This window comes from Ovis aries, chromosome 5 (assembly GCF_016772045.2).
Source record: "Ovis aries strain OAR_USU_Benz2616 breed Rambouillet chromosome 5, ARS-UI_Ramb_v3.0, whole genome shotgun sequence".
Taxonomy (NCBI): Eukaryota; Metazoa; Chordata; class Mammalia; order Artiodactyla; family Bovidae; genus Ovis; species Ovis aries.
This window is the reverse complement of record NC_056058.1, coordinates 33,191,558-33,219,480: the sequence shown is the minus strand read 5'-3', so window position 1 is coordinate 33,219,480 and position 27,923 is coordinate 33,191,558. Positions and strand designations below refer to the sequence as shown.

The following is a 27,923-nucleotide window of genomic DNA, read 5'->3' as shown; positions in this document are numbered from 1 at the left end:
AAGGAGCCTGGCAAGCTACAGTCCATGGGGTCACAAAGAGTCAGACAAGACTGAGTGACTAACACTCACTTCACTCTCAGGACTCTCAGAGTCCTCAAAAGACTCAGCAGCCATGAAATTAAAAGACACTTACTCCTTGGAAGGAAAGTTATGACCAACCTAGATAGCATATTCAAAAGCAGAGACATTACTTTGCCAACTAAGGTCCATCTAGTCAAGGCTATGGTTTTTCCAGTGTTCATGTATGGATGTGAGAGTTGGACTGTGAAGAAGGCTGAGTGCCAAAGAATTGATGCTTTTGAAGTGTGGTGTTGGAGAAGACTCTTGAGAGTCCCTTGGACTGCAAGGAGAACCAACCAGTCCATTCTAGAGGAGATCAGCCCTGGGATTTCTTTGGAGGGAATGATGCTGAAGCTGAAACTCCAGTACTTTGGCCACCTCATGTGAAGAGTTGACTCATTGGAAGACTCTGACGCTGGGAGGAATTGGGGGCAGGAGGAGAAGGGGACGACAGAGGATGAGATGGCTGGATGGCATCAGGGACTCGATGGACGTGAGTTTGAGTGAACTCCGTGAGTTGGTGATGGACAGGGAGGCCTGGCGTGCTGCAATTCATGGGGTCACAGAGAGTCGGACATGATTGAGTGACTGAACTGAATTGATAGTAAGGAGCTAGACACAGGTGTACTTTGTTTGGATTCTAGCTTTAGCCAGATCCTTTAGGGAGCAAAAGGGCCAGAGGCTGACTGTGGACTGCCCTGTTGTGAGGGAATTTGCTTGTTGGGTGGGGTGGCTTTAGTTAAGGTGAATCTCTGGGTAAAAGAAGCTGTGAGCAACCAACCTTTATAGCAACTAAGGGACGAGTAAGCTGGCCTGGTGGAGGAAATCTAGATGGGCAGAATATCACCCATGTGGATGCAAAATTAATCAGTCTATCTAGGAAAGAAATAGGTACTATTTCTTATCTAGACACTATCCTATGCAATGTGGTTACACTAACAAATGTTCCTTACCCTTATGAAATGTGCATTCTAGTGGCCAGTGAAGATAATAAACATATTCATTTTAGACAGCTATACACAGTAATAAGAAAAGTAAATAGACTTGTGATAGTAATTATTGATTGTTTAGTTGCTCAGTTGTGTCCAATCTCATGGACTGTAGCCCACCAGGCTCTTCTGTCTATGGGATTTCCCAAACAAGAATAATGGAGTCGGTTGCCATTCCCTTCTCCAGGGGATCTTCCTGTCCTGGGTGTCCTGGATTGCAGGCAGATTCTTTAACACTGAGCTACCAGGGGAGCTCTGAGAGGAAAGGAATGGGAGATTTAGGAGAGGTTTATTTGAGAAGATGCTTTTGAGAAACAACTTGTAGATTTCCCTGAACCCTCTGTTCCTGTGAAAGTGGACTAGCTCTCACCTATGGTTAGAAGATACAGTCCGGTGCCCTCAATCCCACCCTTGCGTGTAGATGAAAATACCTCAAATGAAGCAAGGTTTTTCCAACAAGGCATGCCCTGAAGGATTTGTCCCTCCATCTCCCCGGCCATCACATCCATAAACAGAGTCAAGTCACAACATGGCCTATATCTGAAATGCTGGGCATACCAAAAGAGAGATTGTATGTTGAAAGACCTGTAGGACCTAACCTGTATCTAGCAGCAGGAACCGGAAGTGTCCCCTGGAGTGGATCTTGAGGATGCTATGTAAAAAGTGAGGTACTATGAAGCTAGATACAAGAGCTTATCAATTCGGGATACTTTTCCATCACACTGAAATTAACACCTGGCAAAACTCATGCGATTAGCATACCACCCTCTCAGTCTCTTCCTGAGCCATTTCCCCTTTTATCAACTTACTTCTCCTAAGCAAGTCATTCCGATCAAATGAATAAATGAATGTATGGCCTAAGGCCCCTATCAGTGGTGGCTCACTGGAAACTACGTGGAACCACTGAGCATGCAGATGAACGCTCCCTCAGAAATTTCCTTATGCAGAGGGTAACACATCCTTGATAATCCTATTTAAAAACAGAGATTTCTACACAGCAAACTCCTCCTCAACCATAGTCTAGCTCAATTATCACCTTTTCATGGTCCTTTTTCTCAACCCCTGAAGAAAAATTGTTCTTTCACTTTGGTTACTCCACCACTTTATTCTGTAACTTATGTTACACCACTTAAAATATATTATATAGTTATAGGTGTTGTCTAACCAGCTTTATATTCCCAGGATTTAACATAGTAGTTGGTACATAGAAAGTGTCAGATACTTTTTTTTAATATAAATTTATTTATTTTAATTGGAGGTTAATTATAATATTATATTGGTTTTGCCACACATTAACTATTAACTTTAAATAATATGCTCTCATGTTATCAATAATAACAAAATTAACATGTGTCAAGAATTAACAGGTAGGTTTGGTTCTTGTTTTGTTAAATTTCCCCCTACCCTCAACTCTGTTTTTTGCATTAATACTTTATTAGAGTTATGAGAGTTTTTAATTCATGAAAATGGATTAACTGATAGAGTTTGATCAACCATGCTGGCAGCCTTGTCTGAAACAGGAAAACATATATTTTATGTATCTTTTTTATAATTTATTATAAAAATTTCAAGCATTAGAAAAAGTAAAGAGAAAATTATAAAGACTATACTCCTTCAACAATTACCAATTTATAGCCAGTCTTATTTCACATATTTTCCCACTTACCCCGCTACATAGTTATTTCGAAGAAAATTACAGATGTCATATTATATCACCCAAAAATACTTCTGTATATACCTCTAAATATTAAGGACTCTTTATAAAAACTATTTGAAAAAACAGAATTCAGCTTAGTAAATTTTGAAGATCTTATTGGCTTTCTTCAGTAACACATGAATCAGGCAGGATTTAATCTAGCAGATAGAAAGGAACTCCTAGGAACCGGTACAAAATGAAGGGCTTTTACGGGCAGAAAGTAGCAGCAACAAGGAAAATATACTAGGCTTAAAAGCGGATTGGTTATGGAAAGACTGCTTTCCTTCAGAGGATGGCAGGGTCTGTCAGAACAATTACCTAACTAGCACTGATCATGTGATTCCCAACCTATGACCACATTTGGAGAGCCAAAACTATAATTAAGCCTGTTTGGTAACACAGGGTCTAGCATAAGCTGCCCCATTTGGTGCCTGTTGTTTTGCTTTTGACAACATAACCACAATATGATCATCACTTCTAAAAACGTACCTCAATATATTTTTAATATTATCAAACATTCAGTCAGTGTTCAATTTCGGAGGGTACTTTTAAACATTTCAATTATATCATGGAGAGAAGGTGCTAAATATCTGCTCATTTTGCACAGACTAGAGTGAGAATGTTCACTGTAGCAAGGATGTAGCTTCATGAGTTCAAATAATTCTGCAGTGGTGTTATTCACAATAAGGTGTTAAGTATCATTTTCACTATCAGAAAGAGAGGAACAAGAGTAGAAGTGATTCTCAGCTGGGCTTTTCAGGGAGTCCCAGAGAGATGGTATTCCAACTTCTCTCTCCACTGATGATCACAGTCAAGGGCTAATTATAATACAGGAACATGTGGCAATTACATATTTTTGTGCTAAACATCCAATTCCATCTCTTTATTATGTAATTACTGATTGATTACTGGAAACTAAAGCTAATAAAGAAGTGCTAAGACTCTCTTCCCCATAGGAGTACAGTAATGACTCTGAATTATGCAGTATTTTAGAAAATGTATTAAAAAATATCCTATTTGCAATTTAAATACTCAACAGTTCTCACATTTCTATTGCATGATGGAGTAACAATCATTTTTACAGTGAGACTACCACAGAACAAAGAATTAACACAAATGTCTTACCTTCTCAGATTCTTCCTCATACACTGCTTTGGAGAATGCTGGATCTGCTACTCCCCTACCCGAAGTCATATTTTAAGGAAAGTAAAGCCATTCAGCTAACCATGATTAACTATATGCCTCCCTGATAGCAAACAGAGTTTTCTGAATATTCTACTCTTCAGCCTTTTGTCTTTGCTTCAGATGGACACAGCTTAAAACATACATAAGGATAATGGCTTTCCAAGTTAGAAAATTAAGCAAGTAGAAATAAAAATAATATCTTGTAGTGGTGAGAAAAAAGAGCCAAAACTGTAATCTCTTCTACTCTTTCCTACTTACCAGTTTTGCGATTTAACCAAGTCTCCCCTCGGGATCTGATTCCTTGCCTGTAAAACAATTGTAGGCAATGAATTAGGTCATCTTTAAAAACTATTGCAATTAAGGACTATTTCAATTTAGTTCTCCTTAGATTTTGATTCTTTTATCCATAATTCTTTATTTCTTATTTTCTTTGTTATGAAATAGATATATCATAACATCTGTTATCAAAAGATATTTCATTAGAAAAGCTGTTAGAATATCATCTTAAACCATACTCAGTTCAGTTCAGTTGCTCAGTTGAGTCTGACTCTTTGCCGACCCCATGAACCGCAACACGCCAGGCCTCCCTGTTCATCACCAACTCCTGGAGTCCACCCAACCCATGTCCATTGAGTTGATGTTGCCACCCAACCATCTCATCCTCTGTCGTCCCCTTCTCCTCCTGCCCTCAATCTTTCCTGGCGTCAGGGTCTTTTCCAATGAGTCAGCTCTTCGCATCATGTGGCCCAAGTATTGGAGTTTCAGCTTCAGCATCAATCCTTCCAATGAACACCCAGGACTTATTTCCTTTAGGATGGATTGGTTGGATCTCCTTGCAGTCCAAGGAACTTTCAAGAGTCTTTTCCAACACCACAGTTCAAAAGCATCAACCATAATCAAGCATAAACCATACTCAAGACTAGCCAAAAAAGGAGGATCAGGTTGACCATTCATTGGACTAGAACCACAATCTAGTCTTCTAATTTTCACATTTGAATAACATTTTTTCATAAAGAATCTTGTTTCTTGTCACTTGTCAAGTGATACATAGTACAAAGATTCATTGATATAAGTTCTAGATAGGTAACAGAAAAATTATTATTGATGCTAAACTTTTTAAACTGATCTGTACAGGTTCATCTCACATAGCAAACTAAGGATGCATAGATTTCCTGCTACACAGAACAATTTTCATATGAAACTCTTCTCTGGAACCAAGCAATGATTTTTTTGTGGATATTTTGCTTATGTATTTTTCATACGGAAAAGATATTTTAATAAGAAGAAATACAACCCATCCCACAAATATGAGTCATTGAATTAAACACAACCACACGGACTTTGAGTTATGATTGCAAAGCAAATACAACAGCAAATGGGCTTAAAGGAAAACTTACACCCACTTAGGTGGGAGAAGAAGGGAAAAGCAGGATGGGGAAAAAATATTCAGAGAAAATTATACTTGAGCTCAATCTTGGCAAATGAATAAAAAAATTAAAATTAAAGATAGGAAGATATTTCAAAGAAAATAAGTGAGCAGAGGGAAGAGAGAAAATGAGAGACATTGTCCTAGGTGTTTTCACTATTCTTGCTTAATATTCACAGCAATCTGAGTATGATTATTATAACTTTATAGATGTGGAAACTGAGGTTCAGGGAGATTAATTAACTTGCCTAAGTTTACACACCTAATAAATAGCAGAGTCAGTCTTCATATCTAATTAAATGACTTCAGAGTATACTATACTGGGATATTCATTTATTCAAAAACCATTTATTGAGCACTCACTGTGTATCAGAGAAGAGACTAAAACCAGGGATTCAAAGATATAGTCCCTATTTGTAAGGAGCTTTTTGTGCTCTTGGAAACGAAGAACCTCAAAGCTGACCAGCAATAATCTCACCAGCCACTTGCTTCCTGCTCTCCTTAATACCCTACAGGGGACCCTGAGTTCATTCTCATTATGACCAAACTATGGGGCCCTGTTCTGCACTAATCTGCTTTGAGATAAGGATTTTTTGGTACAAATAGGAGTTAGCACAGGGTTGCCTAGAAAAACAGCTCAGAGATGCTTCGATCTTAAAGGAGTTGCCACCATCCCTAGAAAAAGTCCCCAGAGAAACTCAAGTGTCTTACTCCTCCAGTTTCCTTCATAGACTCTGAGCACCTTGAATATATATTCAGGAGCAGCAACACCCCATCCTGGAGCAAAGGCACCCAGGAAAAAGATGGATCGCCTCTGTCCCCTACTTGATAAAACTCTAGGAGTTCAAAGTGAAGATATATCTCATGTTGTGCTGTGCTTAGTTACCCAGTTGTGTTCAACTCTTTCTGACCTCATGGACTGTAAGCCCACCAGGCTCCTCATTCCATGGGGATTCTCCAGGCAAAAAATCTGGGCTGGGTTGCCAGGCCTTCCTACAGGGAACCTTCCCAACTCAGGAATCAAAGGTTTCCCGCATTGCAAGCAGATTCTTTACTGTATGAGCCACCAGGGAAGCCCAAGAATACTGGAGTGGGTAGCCTATCCTGTCTCCAGGGGAACTTCCCAACCACGGAATTGAACCCAGGTTTCCTGCATTGCAAGCCAATTCTTCCCCTGCTGAGCTACCAAGGAAACCCTAATATCTCCTCATAGCTTTCTTCTATTGACATTCTCTTTGACCCTAACAATCCTTTTCTCCCCACTCCTTTTTTTCATGCTTCTTGATATACGAACAGATGAAGTAACCGTCCTCGTTCTTAAGAGCCCTAACTAGAAACATCACTGTGTTTCCTAGTATTGCAAAGCTTACCCATCTCCTCCAATCTCAAAACATGTTGAGCCTAGTGTGTGCCCAGTCTCTCTGTCTTGAGCACTTCCTGGGACCTAATAGAACAAGGCTTGTCAATAGGCTTTGAACATTGAGAGGAAGGGATGCCCAGATCTCAAGGGCTTGTGATATAATAGGGAGGTGTTTCCAGTTCTGGATGACCATTAGAAGGGATAATTTCTGCAGAGCACTGCTCTAAGGTGCAGTTGTCAACCAGATAGAAAACCTAACTGTCCCTTATCATTTTTAACTGGATTTGGGGAATCCAAATCCAAAAGATATGCCTTGGCCAGAGATGGAAAAGACCGCTAAGACTGAGTATTTAATAAAAGATACGTACACACACACTTTTAAATCTGTTTGGCAAATACCTTACTTCCATGTTTTCATCTTCCAGGTTTTAGGGAAATGGGAGAGACCTTCAATATTGCTTTTAGGATAGAATTGTGAATGTGAGGAGGGGCTGAAGTGGGAATAGAGGTGGTCTACAGCCTAAAACATGAACTCATTTTAATTTGCCTTTTCATTCCTTAGATGAAGCTTAGGTCACTTCAAAAAATTTCTATATATACCTGCTTCTCCCTGATTCATCTATTAATATATATTGGAGGAGCTTGGTACATTTGATTGCTAGAGCTGCACTAGTAACCTATGAAAAATGAAAGTCAAAATCACCTTAGCAACTGCTTTAAAATGTACTGAACTTTATTAACTGTAAATGTTGCCAAGATATGTTTATTTGCCTTCTAACTTTTAATATATCCCAAATGACAAATTAAAAGCTATTAAACCCTGACTTGTTTTGGATATCTCTTGGAAGTCTATTCTTTTATCAAAATAAAATGGGACCCAACAGTTCAAAGACATAAAGTTTGCTTTATCGCAAGCAAACATAACTAAAATATTTGAAATGAGGAAGTAACAATTTTCTGGAAAAGCTTAATATTTTCTTACCAGCCAGTACACTTGCTTTGCAAAACCTTTCAACTGAACAATGGTTTGTATTATCCTCAGCCTTCATCTTTCCTCCAGATCCTCTTTTGTAGGCATTTCCTAGCTTTCTCAACTCTGCTTGACAGTTTTGTTATTTCAGGCTGATTTTCTGCAATTTTACGTCTCTGCTGTCTGGATGATTTTATTATTTGCCATATTCTCTCTTTCAGATTGGGGTTTATTCTGGTTTTGGCTTGCTGGGGTTTTGGCAGGCTACTGCTATAAAATACAAGAGGTTTGGAAGCTATGCAGATGGCAAATGTAGTGTTGTGTGCTTTCATTCATGATGGGCTTCCGTCTTTTTATAACAGGCAGGAAAACTGCCAACTCTTATTTCCTGTGCCCACTTCTGACATATTTAAGCAAGACTGCAGTAGTGACTTGCAGGACTGTAGGCTTTTTAGTTTGGGTAGGCTATCCTTGGTGCTTGGAATTTAAAAAGAAAGTTTCTGCTGATACTCAGCATTAATCTTCTTACATGTGTTTTCTGTTTCAGTATGTATTTAATGAATCTGTTTAACGTTGAAGTAAATATTCTTCTTCCTTTTAAAAAGGTTAAATGATTGCCTAACATTTTCTTTTGGTTTTTACTGTTTGTTTGTTTTTCCCTAAGCCAGTACACATGATAACAATTACATTTACTTCCCAAAGAACATCTTGCCAAGTATTACTGTTAAAATAATAAGACCTGCTCTTTCAATTGAAGTTTAATGACCTTGTTTCCAGAAATGGAACTTTGAAAAGAAGTATCACTCCAGTAGGCAGATTCAAGAGCATAGATTTGTAAACAATATTTCTTTTCAGAAAAAGGAGAACAACTTTGCTACCCCATGGATCAGATATTTAGGTCAAAGAGTGTTCAAAGTACAATCCTCATAGCAGTAGTGAAATATTGTTTGGCATTTTTAAGGAAGGTACATATTCTTGCCATGGAACTACTGCAGTGTGAGAAGTTCAAATAATAAAGTTATGCTAATGCCTCAGTATCCCTTGACTGGTTTTTATTTTTCCCTGCAGGAACATGCATTAGGGAAAACATAATTGTAATAATTTCTGTTCAATCTGAGTCCTGCAAAAAAAATATATAAGCACTCGAATGATAAACAGACCTTCACAAATATAACTTCATAGTCTCTGGCATACTACATAGCGTTTATTGATTTATGGGCTCTACTATAAAAAAGGCACACAACTTTGCTTCTGGTCACACATAAATAATATGACAAATAATCAGCTGGTCTGATTCCACTTATGCCCTCACTCAATAGGAATCTGAATTCAGTGGGAATTCTGAATGAATAATTAATGACGTCCTAACCATGGAACACAAAAGCAAGAAATCCAGATGTCCTGGGAGACTTCCAATACCTCACCCAGAACTTGGGCAATATAATTCTCCATCACAAAGACTCTATTTCTAGCTAAACATCTACTTTCCTGGTCTTGTCTACAAAATGGTAACAGTGTTCTCCCCACTATTTATATGTCAAACAAATAACATCCCCACCTCCTCCCAGATTCCCCACGGATGGCAAGGTACCACTCTCATATGAGAACCACTGCACACAACATGGCTTCTTCTAACCTAGGTCCCTAAAGCTACAAAGACAGTTCTGTTACATATTAAGGAGCCCAACCACAAGGCTTGTACAAGCTTCAGGTAGATTGGTTTTCTTTTCTATGAATAGACATTTTGCATTACTATTTAGTTTATTTACTTTGATCAAAATAATAAAGAGGACCATGCAGATATACACATAAGTTAAAGAAAATAAAACAATTTTTCATCAGGTTCTAATGCATTTTAATAAATAGATAATTTGTGTCTACTTGTATTTAATTGTACATTCAGTTAAATTGAATTAAGGTATGAGGGCTAAAGTTTACCTGACCCTAAGACCATCTATATGTAAATATGAATATATGACCAAAGGCCTAATTTTACTATGGGGTTCTGTGAAGAAAGCTGAGTGCCAGAGAATTGATGCTTTTGAACTGTTGTGTTGGAGAAGACTCTTGAGAGTCCCTTGGACTGCAAGGCGATCCAACCAGTCCATTCTAAAGGAGATCAGTCCTGGGTGTTCTTTGGAAGGTCTGATGCTAAAGCTGAAACTCCAGTACTTTGGCCACCTCATGCGAAGAGCTGACTCATTGGAAAAGACTCTGATGCTGGGAGGGATTGGGGGCAGGAGGAGAAGGGGATGACAGAGGATGAGATGGCTGGATGGCATCACCAACTCAATGGACGTGAGTCTGAGTGAACTCTGGGAGTTGGTGATGGACAGGGAGGCCTGGCGTGCTGCAATTCATGGAGTTGCAAAGAGTCAGACATGACTGAGCAACTGAACTGAACTGAAATATACTACACAAGATATTCAAATGGAAATATTATCAGCCTCACTTAAATTTTTCTGATAACTAGGATAGAAAAAAATCATTTATGAAGTAGTAAAGGATAGATTTCTTGAATATTTTTCAATAGAAACTTACTTGCTATGACAGACATTCATTGACTTCATATCAATCAATGTGAGTATTTCAAGTTAGGAAGTTTAGCTTACTTGTCAATATAACTAAGTAAGTGTGGCTATAACAACATGCTTTACTAAATGCTTTACTTAAAAATATCATATTTCCTAAAATACACTGAAACAGACTTAAGGACAGGAAAATACATTCCATGTTTTTGGATATAAAAACCTTCTCTAATTTACTTCAAAAATTTAATACAACCTCAAGAAAATGTCATAAGAATCATTTCTAGAGCTATACTAGTTCATTTTAAAATTGTATGGAAAAATAACCAAGGGATAGCCAGAGAAATCCTAGAAAGTTGGGGGTGGTGGTACTTCTTCCAGACATTAAAATATGTTATAAAGCTTCTATAACTAAATTACATGGTATTGGCACATGAATTGACCAGACTTAATAGAGGAACAGGGTAGAAAGTCCAGAAACGAATCCTCATCTACAGGGAAGCTCAACCTATAATAAATACAGGATCTCAAATCAGAGCTCAGAAAATTGTACGCTCATATGGAATAGTGCATACTTAGTTCATTGCTCACATCACACATTGTGATAAATTTCGAATGCATCAGAAATTGAAATGTGAAAAAAGTAACCAGATACGAGCTAGAATAAAATGGGTAAATCTCTTTATAATAAAGACTGGAGAATGTTTTCCTAATTATAATCAATGAATAGAATCAATAAAGAGAAGAGACTAGTAAATTTCTGTACATTGACAAAACAATGTATGCATAGCAAATACAAACATCATAAGAATAGAAGATAAAGTCCAAACTAGAAAATAAAATACCAGTAACATATCAAAGATAAAAGTTTAATACCTTAGAAAATGCGAAGACATTAAATGTTTGAGAAGAATAAACACAAAAAGCCTCCTGGAGAATTTGTAAAAAAAAAAGAAAAAGTTTTTAATGAAACAAAAAAAGAAGGAAAAGTATATATAAATGTGTTCATCTTCATTCAAATAAAAAATGCAAAACTATTCTCCAACATGATTTCTCAGCAATTTAAGTGACAAACATCTAAATTTTGGCAACATACTCTGTGGTTAAGGAACCAGTGTTATTGTACACTGGGAATGCAAAATGAGACAACCCAAGGGAATTTGATGTCTAGCAAAATTATATATACAATTACCCTTATCTCAGCAATCTACTAGGAAATTTCTTTAAAATACTCTGACAGTTGGAAGGAATGATGCTAAAGCTGAAACTCCAGTACTTTGGCCACCTCATGCGAAGAGTTGACTCATTGGAAAAGACTCTGATGCTGGGAGGGATTGGGGGCAGGAGGAGAAGGGGACGACTGAGGATGTGATGGCTGGATGGCATCATGGACTCGATGGATGTGAGTTTGAGTGAACTCCGGGAGTTGGTGATGGACAGGGAGGCCTGGCATGCTGCGATTCATGGGATCGCAAAGAGTCAGACACGACTGAGCGACTGAACTGAACTGAACTGACAGTAGTACAAAATGTCACATACAAAGGTCATTCATTGCAATGGTATTTTTATTAAGAAAATACTGGTAGGGGAATCAATGCCTATATTTAGGAGACTGCTTAAATAAACACTAATTGAGTACTGTTTAGCTGTCAAAATGAATGAGGACAGCTTCACTCTACTGTTAAAGAGTGATCACCAAGATAAGTTGTTAGGTGAAATAAACCAATGTGTTGAACACCTTTTATAGTATATTTGTGTAAAAAAAACAGAGGATACAGGAGTTCCTTTGTCTAGGTACAAACACATGTACACATGTAAGTGAATGCACATTTATCTACATGTATGTGTTAGTTCAGTTCAGTCACTCAGCCGTGTCTGACTTTTTGTGACTCCATGGAATGTAGCATGCCAGGTTCCCTGTCCATTACTAATTCCCAGAGCTTGCTCAAACTCATGTCCATCAAGTCGGTGATGCCATCCAACCATCTCCTCCTCTGTCATCCCCTTCTCCTCCTGCCTTTAATTTTTCCCAGCCTCAGTCTTTTCCAATGAGTCAGCTCTTCACATCAGGTGGCCAAGTTTCAGCTTCAGCATCAGCATCAGCATCAGCATCAGTCCTTCCAGTGAATATTCAGGACTGATTTCCTGGAGGATGGACTGGTTGGATCTCCTTGCAGTCCAAGGGACTCTCAAGAGTCTTCTCCAACACCACAGTTCAAAAGCATCAATTCTTTGGCGCTCAGCATTCTTTATAGTCCAACTCTCACATCCGTACATGACTACAGGAAAGACCATAGTTTTGACTAGACAGACTTTTGTCAGTAAAGTAACCAAAAACTAATTTTTAAATTTAATTTAATTTTTAATTAGTTTGAGAGAAAACTAATCAAACTGATCGCATGGACCACAGAGCCTTGTCTAACTCAATGAAACTTTGAGCTATGCCATGTAGGGTCACCCAAGATGGATGGGTCATGGTGAAGAGTTTTGACAAAATGTGGGCCACTAGAAAAGCGAATGGCACACCACTTTAGTATTTTTGCCTTGAGAAACCCATGGACAGAATATGTATGTATATCTGTATATATAGATATATGTGTATATATAGCATATGTATGTGTGTGTGTATATATCCACACATACACATATATATACTACTTGCACACATACATATTATTTAAAAAATAGAAAAATATACTAAAACTTGTTACATATAAGAGGAGCAAGAATAAGGAGAAAGTTATACTTCCATTTTGAGTTTTACTTTGGAGCACTGCAAATATTTTACATAAATAATAAACTAAACTAAAGTTAAAAAATGAAAAAGTACCCCTTCATTTTGAAAAGAAACTGAAGCAAATGAATTTAACTATGTTAAGGTGGTGGAACAACCATATAAAGAAATTGTGTTGAGAGATTAAAAATAAAATGCTTTCATTATACAGTCCTTGTGGGTTATATCCTAAGGACACAAAGAATGAGAAAGAATCTTCAATTGTACTCAGTGGTCTTATTATTTGTAGAAAAGACAGCATGTTATTTTGAAACTATTATAAGCATATTGTGGATTAAAAGGACCATGTAATTATGTTAATGCCACTAGGAAGCAAGATTTTCAAACTAAAGGAGGAGGAGGAGTATAAAAATCAAAGTACCCTAATATCTGCAATTTGAATTACTACTATTTATGTGAACTCATGAAATAATTTTTGTAGTGCAGTACCCCCTTATCCACGGAGGATATGCTTCCAAGACCCACCAGAGGAGGCCTGAAACTCTAAACATACTATGTTTTTCCTATACTCAGCAGAAGTGTGGAGTCACATTAGATTATTGGATCACCAGGGATTTTCCTAGATCAATCTTTCACAGGAAATGTAGGGAATGAATTAAAAAGATAAATTAGTAAATGATGCCACAAAGGATGGCCAAATCCAGAATGTAAAAAATTTGTCGAAATCTAGTTCATTTTTCAACAAATGAATGGCAAGGAGGAAAAAAAATAGAGAAAAACTGCCACCGAGAATACAAATTTACAACAATTGAGGAAGTGTAATGCATGGGCGTTTAAATTTTGCTTTAAAAAAATAGTAAAAAGACATGTTTTAAGTAATTAGGTAAATTGAACATGGACTAGTTATTATATATTAATATTATTAGTTTTGGTAATGAAAAACTCATCAGCCATCAGTAATAATATTCTAAAGAATTTATGGAGACTGGAATTTGTTTTTAAATAATTTAGAAAAAATTGGGAAAACAGATAAAACAACATTGCAAAACGTTGATAATTGTTGAGGCTGGAGGATGTGTACATGGCAGTTTATTAAGCTATTTTTTTACTTTTGTCTGAACATTATCATAATAAACATTTTTAGAAGTCTACTGACTGGCAATTTCTAGCTTATAATAACTACTAGTTGCTACTCCCCTTGTAACAAGCACTGCAGGAACTATCCCGCAGCATGAAATTGAGATTATATAAATTTCTATTGTTTATCTTTAAAAACTAATATTTATTTTTAGATCAGGCCTGGTGCATTTGCAGGCAATTTTCAATATGCTCTATGTCTCATACTTTCTTAGTCCATTAAGTAATATTATCCAGAAATTTTTTATATTTTCTTTGTAGTGAAAAATGAAACAAAATCTGAATAGTCCCTTGTTTCTATTTAATGTTTTACCCCAACAATTCCCAACCTACAGATCCTGAACCTCTGGCCGACCAGATCACAGAGAAATCCATGAGACCTTGAAACAAACATTGTGTAGCCTAATTTTATACATATAAGTTGTATTATATATGAAGTTCACTGAAATGCCTTTATGATGGATAAAATATAATTTCAATTAATGAATATTTAAATTATGACTCATTTTATGTTTTGATAGATTGTAGACATTTTTTTACCCTAACAAACAATACCCTAATTCTTGACAATACTGAGGCTGTCTGACTACTTGGTTCTGAGATTCCATAGTGTTTGATTGTCACGCATTTTAGGAACAGCAGCAATTTTTTGTTTTTGAGGAGAGTGATTTCCAAGCGGTCTTTATTGAAAAGATTTCCTGAGGATTCATCTTGAGTGGTCCCTCATTTTCCCTGAAACTAAATCCTCCCTATAAAATGTCAATAGGTTGAAAAAGTCTGCTCCGGTCTATGTAAGTAGGATATCACATAGGTGGAGCTCCCTGGAATTGCACAACATAATTACTGAGCACTGGAACTTCTGTCCCTAAGGTCACAAGATGCAAAAATACTATCCTTTTTAAACCACAAAGAGTACAAAACTGAGCCCTCTTATGGTATAAACTGAGTATGTACTGGATTTTACCTAAATCTGATCTGCAGGGTAAGTGACTATAGCATGTCAGAGGAACAGGACCGAGAGAAGGGAATACGCTAGATCCAAGTGACTCCACATACTGGTGATTCAGTTCAGTCACTCAGTCGTGTCCAACTCTTTGCGACCCCATGAATCGCAGCACGCCAGGCCTCCCTGTTCATCACCAACTCCCGGAGTTCACTCAGACTCATGTCCATCGAGTCCGTGATGCCATCCAGCCATCTCATCCTCTGTCATCCCCTTCTCCTCCTGCCCCCAGTTCCTCCCAGCATAAGACTCTTTTCCAATGAGTCAACTCTTCACATGAGGTGGCCAAAGTACTGGAGCTTCAGCTTTAGCATCATTCCTTCCAAAGAACACCCAGGACTGATCTCCTTTAGAATGGACTGGTTGGATCTCCTTGCAGTCCAAGGGGCTCTCAAGAGTTTTCTCCAACACCACACTTCAAAAGCATCAATTCTTCGGCGCTCAGCCTTCTTGACAGTCCAACTCTCACATCCATACATGACCACAGGAAAAACCACATCCTTGACTAGATGGACCTTAGTTGGCAAATAATGTCTCTGCTTTTGAAAATACTATCTAGGTTGGTCATAAGATTGGTTGCATATTAATGGCGGTTGTATATTTCTTAGTCTATATGAAACCTTGATTAGTTTTTCTGGATACTTAACTGTCTGGTAAATGCCTGCAATAAATTGTTTATATTGTTCTTAAGAACAAGGTAACTCCAATTTGAAATTCTTTTTTCCTTTGATGCACTCTTCCAAATGTTTTCCCCTTATTAAAATGAGGATTATCAGGTGTAGTTTAAGTATGTGATGGTATAATGCTTTACCAAATAAAATGCTAGATTCTTATTCTTGGTCCTTCTTTTATGAAATATTAAATCAAACACCATGTATGGGTAACTGTGTACATGAGGAGGCTATGATTCACTGCAGAGCTTCCTCTCTCCATAGACCAAGATAATGCTGCAGAAACCCCAGACCTAAAGCCTTAACATGCCAATGGCACCATTGCAATCAGAATGAAATGCAGAAAAATATTTAAAGAAGATAAAGAGAGAAGTCTATCACTATTACAAAGAAACCTGAAATTAGAATATTGAGACTATCACAGAGACCCATATTAATCCTCTTCTGGTCCTCTGTTTATAGTTGTTACACTGTTTTGCTTAAAAAAGTCTTTGCCTGGGTCTCTATGCATGCTTGGGTTTTTGGGGGTTTTTTTTCCATTTTATTATTTTATTTATTATTTTTTTTAACTTTTTATTTTTACTTTATTTTACTTTATAATACTGTATTGGTTTTGCCATACATACATTGACATGAATCCACCATGGGTATACATGCGATCCCAAACATGAACCCCCCTCCCACCGCCCTCCCCACAGCATCCCTCTGGGTCATCCCCACGCACCAGCCCCAAGCATGCTGTATCCTGCATCAGACATAGACTGGCGATTCGATTCTTACATGATAGTATACATGTTTCAATGCCATTCTCCCAAATCATCCCACCCTCTCCCTCTCCCTCTGAGTCCAAAAGTCCGCTATATATATCTGTGTCTTTTTTGCTGTCTTGCATACAGGGTCATCATCGCCATCTTTCTAAATTCCATATATATGTGTTAGTATACTGTATTGGTGTTTTTCTTTCTGGCTTACTTTACTCTGTATAATTGGCTCCAGTTTCATCCATCTCATCAGAACTGATTCAAATGTATTCTTTTTAACAGCTGAGTAATACTCCATTGTGTATATGTACCACAGCTTTCTTATCCATTCATCTGCTGATGGGCATCTAGGTTGTTTCCATGTCCTGGCTATTATAAACAGTGCTGCGATGAACATTGGGGTACATGTGTCTCTTTCAATTCTGGTTTCCTCGGCATGTATGCCCAGCTTGTTTTTCTGTTTTTAAGATAGTGAAAAGTAAAGAAATTCATTACTAGAAGATATTTCTGTATATGAAAGTCTTCAGCTGCCAAGAACCAATTACTCTATCCTTAATTTTGTCTTTAGACAAATAAATTTTAATATTCAAAGCTAAATTAGTTTAAGATCAGAGATGGAAGAGAAATTCATTTTTCGAGAGACATGGCAGATGACAGATTCAGCAGCATTTCCATTGATTCTACGTGTAATGACCAGACCTCTGGGTCACTTTGATAAATCTGGTAACTATAAATTCAGAGGTAAAAAGAACAGTGAAAAAAGGAGTAACATGAACCCAAGATTAAAGTGACTACCTGAGACTAGTTAAAATAGATTAGTTCCCCTATAAGAGTCATTGATGACATTTCAAAGAACAAACAGGCCAATATGGAATAATAGAAAGCAAGAAAGTGCTGTCTGATACAGGTAACACTTTGGATAAGTTTTACTATAGTGTTGCTTTTGTCTCAGAAGCAGAAATTCTCTGCTCATACCCATTTGTGCCATAACTGAATTGCCTAAAACAATGAATTAAACAATGAATTGCCTTCCATAGAAGCCCAGTTTGGTTTCTTCACTGGTAAAGTAGAAAAATGCAAAGAGAACTCCCCTTGACTATAAAACTAACAGAACGTGTTTTCTGAAGCATGAGACCATACCTCCGTTGATGTTAAAGTACTGCGGCATGTCTAAAAGTATAGAATAAAAACCGATTCTGATGTTAGAAGTAAAACTGTCCTATGAAAATCACTACTTTTGTCACTAGGTCATTCAGAATTTCTGGTTAAAAAACTAATTTTAGTAACCCTTTTTCTTGTAATTAAAAGATAAAACATCAGCTTTCTGATTATACCAGACAGTGAGTGTGTAACTAACAGGACTTATAGAGAAGAGCCACTGGGTAAACACCCATGAATTGATTCGCTGAGGCACTGAAACGTCCATTCGCACTGCACACTATGTGCTTCCATTTGTGTGTGTGTGGGCGCTCAGTCATGTCTGACTCTTTGCAACCCCATGGACTGTAGCCCACCAGGCTCCTCTGTCCATGGAATTGGCCAGGCAAGAACACCTGACTGGATGGCCATTTCCCAATCCAGAGGATCTTCCCAACTCAGGATTGAACACACGTATCTTGTGTCTCCTGCATGGGTGGTACTACCGTACCACCTGGGAAGGCCCGGTCTTTCTCTGGCTTGCTATCTGTAAGGTGTTTCCTGTATACTTTACTCATCTCAGCTAGGAAGACAGATGTATAAGCATGCTAACAAATAAAATTATTGTTTCAGGATCTTTGCGTCAATATGGAAAATCTCATAAAAAGCATACTGGAGTTTGAGCCCCTTCAACGTGTCTTGATGAAACTGTGTATCCATTAGGAATGGTCTAGAGAAGAGCATTGGCAATGCTCAAATTATGTTCACCCACACTTGTCTCTTTACTAGTTTTCTGCCAAGGCCAATCGTTCCTTCTTTAAAATGCATGCATCACTGAAAAGCACCCTTTACCTGCAATAACATTTAAATGAAAAGACACAGGCAAGGTAAGCATAAAAACATATACTAAAAAATGGATGTGCCATTTTGCTCACGATGCACACACAGAGGACCACAGAGATTAAGCAAGTCATAAAGATAAATAAAATGACACGATTCAGTTGTAAGAAACACAGAAGAGCAAGAGCCACTAAAGGAGATAAATGGCCCTTGACCTCAGCTAGGGAAAATCACTAGGGAGTGGTGGGAATTACAGCCATCCCTTCAGACTGACTTCCCTGGTGGCTCAGAGAGTAAAGCGTCTGCCTACAGTGCAGGAGACCCAGGTTCGATCCTTGGGTTGGGAAGATCCTATAGAGAAGGAAATGGCAACCCACTCCAGTACTCTTGCCTGGAAAATCCTATGGATGGAGGAGCATGGTAGGCTACAGTCCATGGGGTCGCAAAGAGTCGGACACGACTGAGTGACTTCACTCACTCCTCAGACTACAAGCCCTGTGCACAGAGTCAGTCATGGCATGGTTCTAGCTCTGTAAGAATGTTCTATAAAGAGAAGACAGAATTGACTCACATAGAAAACATATAGTTACCAAAAGGGAAGGGTGGGGGGGAGATAAATTACGAGATTAGGATGAACATATACACTATCATATATAAAACAGATAATAATCAAGGACCCAATGTATAGCACAGGGAACTCCATGAATATTCTGTAATAACCTATTTGAGAAAAGAATCTGTAAAAGAATGCATCTATTTATGTGTGTAACTGAATCGCATTGCTGTACACCTGAAAATAACACAACATTGCAAATCAGCTATCAGTTCAGTTCAGTTGCTTAGTCGTGTCCAACTCTTTGCGACCCTGTGAATCGCAGCACGCCAGGCCTCCCTGTCCATCACCAACTCCCAGAGTTCACCCAGACTCACGTCCATCAAGTCAGTGATGCCATCCAGCCATCTCATCCTCTGTCGTCCCCTTCACCTCCTGCCCCCAATCCCTCCCAGCATCAGAGTCTTTTCCAATGAGTCAACTCTTCGCATGAGGTGGCCAAAGTACTGGAGCTTCAGCTTTAGCATCATTCCTTCCAAAGAAATCCCAGGGCTGATCTCCTTCAGAATGGACTGGTTGGATCTCCTTGCAGTCCAAGGGAAATCAGCTATACTCCAATATAAAATAAAAATTACATAATTTTTGAAAATATATTAAAATTTTTAAGCAAATAAAACAGAAAGTTGTATTTTGTTTGAAATATCTCAAATTTAAATATTATAACCAATTCAAACAAAGTTTAGGTCATCATAACAGTTAAACAGAAACTTTACAGGGATGGGGGCCTTTAGGTCTTCTGAGATGTTTTACATTTTAGATACTGGTTTCTGAGAAATATGAAGAGTAAACTATGGCTCTATCTTAATTATCTAATTAGTAAAATATTTTTACATTAAAAGACATTTCAAATAGTTCCTGACAGAGCTATTATTGAAATTTTAAAGGTAATTCCAACAAACACTGGGCTACCAAGTTGCCATTTGCCTAGTATCAATGTTGCCTTGTTTTGGACTCCTTTCTACACTAGTTGATGTCTACTTTCCCCCCATTTCTTCTATATCCATTTGTGACTGTACTTTGTTCATTTAGTAAAAGATTCTTTGTGAGCTCAGGAGTATGGGAGACTGGCTCATATCACAACCTAATACCGGCCCCCCCACCAAATGAGCATAAATGTAGTCCCTTCAGTTCAGTTCAGTTCAGTCGCTCAATCGTGTCCTACTCTTTGTGACCCCATGATTTATTTGCAGCACGCCAGGCCTCCCTGTCCATCACCAACTCCCGGAGTTCACCCAAACTCATGTTAAAGCACAGTAACTCTAATATCTGTTAGTAAAAATATTTATTTGCTTAAATAAAGGATAAACCACTTTATTTCCATGACTACTTCTTTACTTGTCACCCATTTAGTTTACTCTTTCAATGCACGTAACGTTGTAGCATCAAATTCAAGTCACCAAATAAAGAACTATAAAGTGCCCAGAAAACAAACAAAAAAAAAAAATTCTAAGGAATACTTTTAAAATCAAATATTCTCCATGCGGATTCATGTTGATGTGTGGCAAAACCAATACAATATTGTAAAGTAAAAAAAAATAATAATAATAATAAAACAAAAATGTATAGAACTAGAACTGTGTATTAGAAATGCAGAAAGATCTTTAAAAAATCAAATATTCTACAAAATATTACATCCTTCATAATTATATCGACTATGGCTGAGGAGAAGCAGAGAAATCATATAACTTCAGAGAAAATCTTGGTATTATCTTACTTTATGGAAACCAACCAAGTTTAAATGTATGATGGTCATAGACCAATACACACAGTAACCATTACGTGAGGACCTCCATGACTTGGTGCTGTGCCACCATCATATCATTTCATTTCGCTGTGAAAGGAAGCTATTAGGATCTCAATTACACTCCTTAGGAAAACCAAGTTTTAGGTGTAAATAATCACTACACATTACTCAACTAACAAGTGGCAAGTATATCCTATGGCAGGTATATATATTCTAGCCAGAACACAAATCCAAGCACAGAAAATTTGGAGGACATGGAGGGACTTGAGGAGTTATCTGATCCAATGCCCCTAATTTATATTTGAAGAAATGGAAGTCCACCAAATCAACTCATTGACCAATTCAAGGTCTCAGAAGTAAAAAGTCATTTTTCCCTCACTTCGAGTGAGTGACAAACACAAATCATCTTTGCCAGCTTTAGCAACCATTGTTTACCATTTCAGTATCTAAGATGACGCGACCTCCGTGGCCATGCCTTTACCGTGTAGAAGAGTGGACTAGGTCAGCCTGTTACTTGTGTGTTGCGCTAGTGTGCTTAGCTGTATCTGACTCCTTGCAACCCTATGGACTGTAGCCTGCCAGGTTCTTCTGTCCGTGAAACTTCCCAGGCAAGAATACAGGAGTGGGTTGCCATTTCCTTCTCCACCATTATTTATAAGCAATCACAGTTAAACAACCAAGCATAAACAAAGTTTTGATAAATGTGCAAAATAGTTCTTTCATTTTTCTCCCAATCATTCCTCAGTTCACTCAGAGCCTACCTCTGCAGACCTTAAAGAGAAACTACTCCCTGACCTCAGTCCCCACCTCTGTGCTCCTATATGGTGCCTCAGACTTTCACTGCCCAGGTGATCTCAGCCCTTTCCCCCATGGCTGTTGCCCTCAGTTGCCATTAAGGCAGGGTTTTTTCCCAGTGGAACAGGTAGGAGTTGGGGCTACCAGAATCTCTGGACAGATGTTATTTAGAAGCAATAATCTGTTAAGTGATAGTGGGAGGTGGAGTCTAGTAGGCACATTAACCTTCATTTATGAAAGAATTTTAATAACAAACAGGGTTTCCTTGCTTGTTTCTTGTGGTTTCTTGTGGCTTTGGGAGTGGGGTCATGACAGGCTTAGGATTACTAAAACGCTCATGTGCCTTCCTTAGGTGAGGATGGTCCACTTTTCAGGTCTCACCTATATGGGAAAGAAATGAAGAAAAATGATCCTGTCAGACCTAACCTCAAAATGAAAGAGCTACTACAGAAACTCATCTTTCTCTGGCTAATACTGTCTATCATTTTCAGTAAGACTCTGGTATATTTTAGCATATTGAAGTATTTTTTCTTCTTTCTAGCTAAATTTCCTTGTATTATCCTATCTTCATGTGGACTGCGGCCCCACTGAAGAGGTGGAAAAGGGTCTTGTGCCAAGAAGGATTAAGCGGAGAGAAAAACATGAGTCTTATCACAACAGAAACAGATGCAAAAGCCATCAACCATACTATAGTCCACAATATGGGGGAAATACCACATAGACCCACTGCTCTCTGAATGTTTTTCTCTTGTCAATGGTAATAGGAGTCAATCTGCTGATAAACTGCCAAGTTGCTGTGGGCTTATGTAGGCTAGGGAGGGTGGGGAGGGGGAGGAGAATTAAAAGGATTGTCTCCTGGAAATGTTTTTATTGTCCTGAGAGGTGGGATAATATCTAGCTCTATTTAGAAAACTGAGCTCTTCTGACGATCTTAACAAATTTATACCCCAATCTCTCACCTCTTCCTCTCCAGTGTATTTCATAGGTAGCTTTGCTAACTGCCTGCACAACTACAAATAGAATCTGTCACTTTAGAAATAGGGTTGTCCTTTTATAGGCAGATTGATGGACTGGGTGCCAAGACTTAAGAACAGTAGCATGACGGGGGCAGACATCGTCCCCTATAAATCCAGTATTGACAAATATCCTACCCAACCCAGATGATTTTGTTTGTCAAGTTGCCTTTATTAAGACATAAACTGCGAAGCATAGGACACAGAAAATCATTGACAAGTTTTTGGAAATGAGCTATCAAGCCCATTATTTAAAGAGGAAAATGTTGATGAACAATTGAGTATTATAAATTATCATAAGAATCTCTTAATTGCACCTCTTAACCTCCAAAATATGCCAATAATTCTTAAGTAGCTAATAAACATAGATCAACCTGCATTTACAGATTCTTAAACTTGAGACTTTTTATTTGTAGCTTCTCTTTTATTTCTCAATTCATTGGTGAAAAACTGAGTTAGTAATGTTGAATCAAACACAAGCTAGGCATAAATAAGCAAGCTACAAGCTAGGACTTCATGAAAATAATCATTGCTCTATTCACATCAGAGAACAAAGAAAACCCCTAACTTAGCAATGTCCATTTTAAATATGCTCAGTTTGAACTCTCTTTGAAAACACCACTTGTGTTTGGGCAGCTGTCCCCTTTCAGAAGTTCATACTCACCTTGCACCCTTCCTGTTCTCATGAGCAGGCTAAGCTGAACATGCTTTTAAACAACATTCTCCTTGAACTTCTGTAAAACTGTGCTGACTGATGTCAGGAGCAATGAAATCCTAGAATGTGAGATCCTGTGGCTGAATGTATCCAGAAGAAAAAAACACTAAAAAAAGCCTCCTCCTCCTCACACTAGGAAGAACATTTCAGTAGGAACGCACATAATTTTTTTCACTAGAAGAAACACGTGAATCCCTAACAAGTCCTTAAATAAAGAGCAGAAACTCCCCATTCAGGCTTCTACCACAAAAACTTTGACCCCAGGATTATTGATGGAAACATAGCTTCACCAAAGCCTTTGACTGGTGTGTGCACCATTATTGTATTACATCTCCTATGAGTTCCAAACTTCATAGATCCATCTTTCTGTTAATATTCTCCCTGGATTCTAAAAAGTGTCACTATCTTAATATGGCCAAATCATTTTGTCCTAACATGCTCCCCCTGTCTTCCCTATCATTTTCTGCAATATATGACCTTCCCATCCACCAGTTGTTCAAACAAACCCAGAAGTCAGACTTGATTTCTCATTTAATCTCACCTGTGTCGACTCCAGTAGCAGGTACAAAATATGCCAAACCCTTTCGTTCAATTTCTCTTTTTATTAATAACACCCTAGAATGGTCTACCATCCTCTCTTGCTAGGATGTTCTAGTTGGTTTCACCTAGAGGCCCTAAACTATTTTCCACAAAGAAGCCACAGTGCTATTTTTAACATCAGATTTTGTTACTGCTCTGCTCCAATTCCTTTAATCCTTTCCCACTGCACTCCCAGCTACTCTTTTCCCTCTGTGCTTTGGTTTTCTCATCTGTAAAATGAGACTAGTAATGATACTACCTCATTCAACAGCTAAGAAGATGAAATGACATATATATAAAGTTGCCTCAACAGTGTTTGGCACATAGAAAATGTCATATAGAGTTGAGTGGTTGTTGTTGTTTACAACTAAAATACCAACCTCTTAATTAAGTCTGACCCTCCCCCACCTCATCCCTTATAGTTGTCTCATTCCTCCCCATGTCTGGTCTCCTTTGCCTTTCTCAAACACACTAGCTTCATTTCCTTCTTAAGGCTCCTGACCTTCTCTCCTTCCTATAAGATTCAGCCCCCAACCCTCTCTGAACTGGTTCGTTTTAATAGACCAATTCTCAGGTTCTGTGCCACCTCCTCATGAGACTTATCCTGACAACCTGGAGTAAACTAGCACTCCTTCTAGAGATGCTATGATATCACTTTGTTTTATTCCCTTCGTAGCACTTTTTCTCCAAGGTTCTTGTTTATGTATCATCTCCACCTTTGTGTAAGTCAATGACTGAAGGACACATCGCTATTACTTGCTATCTGACTTTGGGAAAGTATTTAACCTCTTTGTATCACAATTCTTCCTGTCTAAACAAAGTTAATGAATACCTCCATCTTAGCGTTATGAGACTTGAAGCAGTTAATTCATGTTAAGCACTTACTAATGCCTAATAGGTAGTCATCACACATAGGGTTCTTCTTTAAAAGAAAAACTAACTAAAATGTGTTTCACAAAGCCAACTTACATCTGAGGAGAGCACTCAGAAACAGAGATAAATGGAGCATCGACCTGGCACTTGGAGCAAGATGTTCTGAGAGCACCTTCACACGTTGGGAAAGAAAGAGGATGAGACAAATCTGCCAGAAGCCTGAGAATCTCCAAGTACAAATCGTGAATTATGATTTTAATCCAATAAGACACAAAGGCTTTTGTCTTGGAAAAAAACTGAAAAGACCTTTTTGCCCTCTTTTCTTGAAGTCTGGCCCAGGCTAGATGGCTCCATGGCTAGAGAAATACAGCAAGATCTCTGGTTGATGTTAGTGACCTTGATACAAAAATTCCAAGCTAAGCTCTCAGGGTCTCTCAAGGTTGTCTTGTGGGTCTGGAGATAACCTACTACAGCTACTTTTACTTAGTAACTATTTCATCCATACCCAATTGGACTAGTTATTGCCTATGCCAAAGCCTTTGACTGTGTGGATCACAATAAACTGTGGAAAATTCTGAGAGAGATGGGAATAACAGACCACCTGACCTGCCTCTTGAGAAACCTATATTCAGGTCAGGAAGCAACAGTTAGAATGGGACATGGAACAACAGACTGGTTCCAAATAGGAAAAGGAGTACATCAAGGCTGTATATTGTCACCCTGCTTATTTAACTTATATGCAGAGTACATCATGAGAAACGCTGGGCTGGAAGAAACACAAGCTGGAATCAAGATTGACAGGAGAAATATCAATAATCTCAGATATGCAGATGATACCGCCCTTATTGCAGAAAGTGAAGAGGAACTAAAAAGCCTCTTGATGAAAGTGAAAGAGGAGAGTGAAAAAGTTGGCTTAAAGCTCAACATTCAGAAAACGAAGATCATGGCATCTAGTCCCATCACTTCATGGGAAATAGATGGGGAAACTGAAAACAGTGTCAGACTTTATTTTGGGGGGCTCCAAAATCACTGCAGATGGCGATTGCAGCCATGAAATTAAAAGACGCTTACTCCTTGGAAGAAAAGTTACGACCAACCTAGATAGTATATTCAAAAGCAGAGACATTACTTTGCTGACTAAGGTCCATCTAGTCAAGGCTATTGTTTTTCCAGTAGTCATGTTTGGATGTGAGAGTTGGACTGTGAAGAAGGCTGAGTGCCAAAGAATTGATGCTTTTGAACTGTGGTGTTGAGGAAGACTCTTGAGAGTCCCTTGGACTGCAAAGAGATCCAACCAGTCCATTCTGAAGGAGATCAGCCCTGGGATTTCTTTGGAAGGAATGATGCTAAAGCTGAAGCTCCAGTACTTTGGCCACCTCATGCGAAGAGTTGACTCATTGGAAAAGACTCTGATGCTGGGAGGGATTGGGGGCAGGAGGTGAAGGGGACGACAGAGGATGAGATCGCTGGATGGTATCACTGACTCGATGACGTGAGTGTGAGTGAACTCCGGGAGTTGGTGATGGACAGGGAGGCCTGGCGTGCTGCGATTCATGGGGTCGCAAAGAGTTGGACACGACTGAGCGACTGAACTGAACTGAACTGAAACCTATGGAAGTTGGTGGGCTCCCATAGTGGAGGGCTCTTCATGGCATATCCAACCTGCTGGCCAGGAACCATTCTTGGATGAACAACCACTCAGCGTTTGAGATATCTCATTCCTCCTGCTAATATTCTGATCCTAAGTCAATAAATCTTATCACAGTGCACAGAACATGTCATTAGTTGTGTGGGACATTATACAGGTGCACAAAACCCAAGAAAAATTTACCACTTTTCAATATGGAGCTTTTGACACAACGAGTAAATCCATTTATTCCTGAGATACAGCCAACAAACTGCAATATATAGAAATTGTTCATTCTAGCATAAGCCTGGGATTACTTTGTGATTTTTTTTTAAATTACAGAAATCATAATTACTAAATTTGCATCTTGGTTACTCTCAATCTGTCCATGGTATAAATTAAATTTGCCCTTTGACTTGTGTCTAAATGAAAGAGCAAATTTTAGTGAGGAGCAGCTCTGTATTCAGAGGTAAACACATTCATCTTCGCATTAGTTCTGATGAAATCTATCCACAGGCAGGTTATATGCCAGGACACTGATATATGCCACGAGGATGCACTGCTATGAACTCTATCTCAGCAAAGTCCTCCAGATGGAAAATAAATTAGAAAGCTTCCTCCAGAGAAAATGAGCTAACAGGAAAGATTTGAGTTTCTGAGTTTAGGAGCTTTGCCTAGAGTTAGTTCCTCTTGGGGAAATTCAGTGAATGTGTTCCTAGCAATTCTAGGAAGTCTTGAGATCTTTTAAGACAAACATTATGGTCTTATGTAAATTCAAGTAAACTTTCTTTGGGAATATAGCCCAGGGAAGTAAACTTGCAAATAAGTTTGAAACAGTTCATTGCAACTTGACTATTGAAAGAAAAATATATGCATATTTACTCTTCCTTGCTTTAGAGGAAATGTAACTGGGAGTACAGGAGATGTGTAAAATAAAGTGAAGAAAAACTAGAAATTGTCTTCAAGTTTTAGGAATACATAAAAGTAGCAACATCATGAAGGATGTTCTCAGAGACATAAAGAAGGATGTGTTAGAACAATATTTACACCCTCCAAGTAGGATCCAGAGACATGGCCTAAATCAACAGTCACCCATGAGCAAGGAACCCACAAGCATGTCATTCTAAACGAGGGATTCCTAAATGTGTCAAAGCTAAATTCAAGCAATGACAGTCTTTTAGCAGGAGCATGCCATTTCCCCTAGTTTTTCATTAGGCTGATAACAAATACTACTTCATATATCCTCTCATGTGCTATCTGACTCACACAGACTCACATTAGGAGACCACAAACCAATTATCTCTATTTCCATTTGGCAAGGTAATAAAATGTCTTTATCCTCAGAAATAACTTAACAATAGCATCAGCATCAATGACATTTTTCATATTGACTGCAGCATAAATCCAGGGCATTATTAACAAGGCATAAACAGAGATTTAAAATAGCAAAAAAAAAAAAAAAAACAA

At 38.3% G+C, this 27,923-nt stretch overlaps 1 long non-coding RNA gene across 1 annotated transcript in view; it reads right to left on the bottom strand.

Annotated features, from left to right (window-relative positions):
• Positions 1-698: 698 nt before the first annotated feature.
• Positions 699-27,923, bottom strand: part of LOC121819630 (uncharacterized) — a 366,128-nt gene continuing 338,903 nt past the window's right edge. Inside the window, exon 10 of the long non-coding RNA XR_006059914.2 lies at positions 699-4,235. This is a non-coding gene — a long non-coding RNA (uncharacterized LOC121819630). The remainder of the gene's footprint in view (positions 4,236-27,923) is intronic.